Below are 2836 nucleotides of genomic sequence, written 5' to 3' on the forward strand. Positions count from 1 at the left end.
CCAACATGCCCAAGCCTTCGATGCCAAAGCCAGCATTCTGAAGCTTTTGCAAGAAGACATACCGCAAGTTGTGGTCCTGCTGAGAAATCTACCACGTACAAATCATCTTTCCGATACCCTTCAAACACTAGAGATTTGTCAGATTCCATAAGCACCAGGCAGCGATATTTGCCAAACATTACAATCATATTCAAATCGCAAAGCATTGAGACAGACATTAAGTTGAAGCCAGGGGATTCAATAAGCATGACTTTATCCATGTGTTGATCCCTTGAGATTGCAACTCTTCCTAGACCCAATACCTTACTTTTACCAGTGTCAGCAAATGTAATGTGGCTCTTGTCGGATGGACGTAAAGTTGAGTCCATGAGAAGGCTTCTTTTGCCAGTCATGTGATTTGTACACCCACTGTCAATAATCCATTCTGAAGACTTTGAAGTCACTGGTGTCATACCCTACAGTGCAGTTAGGGGGATAGGCTTCACGAAGGGTATTGTGAAGCATAAACATTTGACGAACCAGTGGATTATGAAAACTTAAATCCAGATTAGGACTAATAGGGAGAGTAGCATGCGATTCAGGAACGAAGTACATAATGATGCCATTTGGGCATTTTATCTTGCGCCCTACAAGATTTTTAAGGTCCCCAGCAATAGCATCAGAAGATTTTGTTTTTCTGCTGGAGACCTTTCCCTGCAAAAGAGAGTTAAGCTTTCTTAACCACCCACATCTTCAAGGGTGGCTTAGAAGCAATAAGTCTAAGTGCAGCATCTGAGAATTTTGGCTTTGAAGCCTTAGCAAACAGTCTAGCAGGTGGACAATAATACTCATAAGAATAAGCAGAATAATTTTTGGTCATATGAACATGACGGTTCGAAGAACCGCTCTCATATTCGTATGCCTGAGTATGGTTTCCCTGCAAAACATTAGCGTTAGTGCGACTCAGGTGAGTCCTATGTTCATATGAAGCCTTTGGACCGTATGAAGTCTTTGGTCTGAGGTTTGTCTTCTTCAAGTGAGGTGTCATGAAGACATTCACAGGAAGATTTTCCAGACACTTTTTCGGAACCAGATCTTTTTCATAGGCGGTCCATTCCTGCAGTTAGTACCAATGTACCTGGCAAACACTTCACCATTCTGATTCTTAAACAGTTTATAGTTTGCATCAAAGGATTCATCAATGATAATAGGGTTAGCACAAGTGAAGCCAGATAAATTGGATGGATCTGCTGAAAGTTCCTTTGCAGCAACCCATGTAGTTTTGGGGTACTGCTCAGGTTTCCAGTAAGAGCCATCTGCATTGATTTTCCTCACAAATCCAACACCCTCTTTCCTAGGGTTACGATTCAGGATCTGCTTTTTGAGGACATCACATAATGTCTGATGCCCTTGAAGACTTTTGTACATCCCTGTTTCAAGCAATGTCTTCAACCTAGCATTCTCATCAGCAATAGCAGTGGTATCCTCAGCAGAGGGGTTAGTTACCACATCAACATTTGAAGATATTCGAACAGCAGTAGCAGTGGAACATTCAGCAACAGAATTAGCATTATCGCGCTCAATGCATTTAAGACATGGTGGTTCAAATCCTTCCTGAGCGGGACTGATCTGTTCGGAGCAAAGTGACTCGTTTTCCTTTTGAAGGTCTTCATGAGCCACCCTCAATTTCTCAAGTTCTTGCTTCCTTTGAAGATAATCATAGGCAAGCTTTTCATGAGTTGTTGAGAGAGTATCATGACGATCTTCAAGTTCCTGATACTTAACGTGAAGGTTTTTATGTCTTCAATTAAGGATTCAGATCGAGTCATTTCAGCACCCAACAGATCATCGCTTCTGTCTAACAGTTTTTGAATATGTTCCATAGCTTTCTGTTGTTCAGTTGCAATTTTAGCAAGCGTTTTGTAGCTAGGTTTTGAATCACATTCAGAGTCATTGTCACTGGATGTTTCATAGCGAGTAGTGCGTGTGTTTACCTTGGCACCGCGGGCCATGAAGCAGTAGGCAGGAGTGGAGTCGCTCTTGTTATTTGTGTCGGTGTCGGTGATGCAGTCATTGTCTTCAGTGTTGAAGATGGACTTGGCGACGTATGCTGTAGCCAGACTCGCAATGCCAGAATCAGACTCCTCCTCAGACTCCACCTCTGCCTCCTCAGATGCGGACTCCTCCTCTGAATCCATCTCCTTTCCAACAAACGCACGTGCCTTGCCAGATGAGCTCTTCTTGTGTGATGAAGACTTTGATGAAGACTTGGAAGAAGACTTTGAGAATTTCTTCTTCTTCTTGTCGTCAGAATCATATTCCTTGCTCTTCTTCTTCCTTCTGTTCTCATTGTCCCACTGTGGACACTCAGAGATGAAGTGTCCAGTTTTCTTGCACTTGTGACATGTTTTCTTCTTGTAGTTATGAGCAGAAGCTTCATCATTCCTTGAGCTTGATCGTGAAGATTTCCTGAAGCCTTTCTTCTTAGTGAATTTTTGGAACTTCTTCACTAGCATTGCAAGTTCTCTTCCAATGTCTTCAGGATCATCAGAACTGCAGTCAAATTCTTCTTCAGATGAGGAGACAGCTTTTGCCTTCAAGGCACGAGTTCGCCCATAGTTTGGACCGTAGATATCTCTTTTCTCAGAAAGCTGAAACTCATGTGTGTTGAGCCTCTCAAGTATGTCAGACGGATCGAGTGTCTTGAAATCAGGACGTTCTTGAATCATCAGGGCCAGGATGTCAAACGAACTATCAAGTGATCTCAGCAGCATCTTGACGATTTCATGTTTGGTGATCTCAGTGGCGCCGAGGGCTTGAAGCTCATTTGTGATGTCAGTGAGCCGGTCAAATGTGT

Source organism: Triticum urartu, chromosome 6A (assembly GCF_056163025.1).
Source record: "Triticum urartu cultivar PI428250 chromosome 6A, HENAU_Tu73, whole genome shotgun sequence".
Lineage (NCBI taxonomy): Eukaryota > Viridiplantae > Streptophyta > Magnoliopsida > Poales > Poaceae > Triticum > Triticum urartu.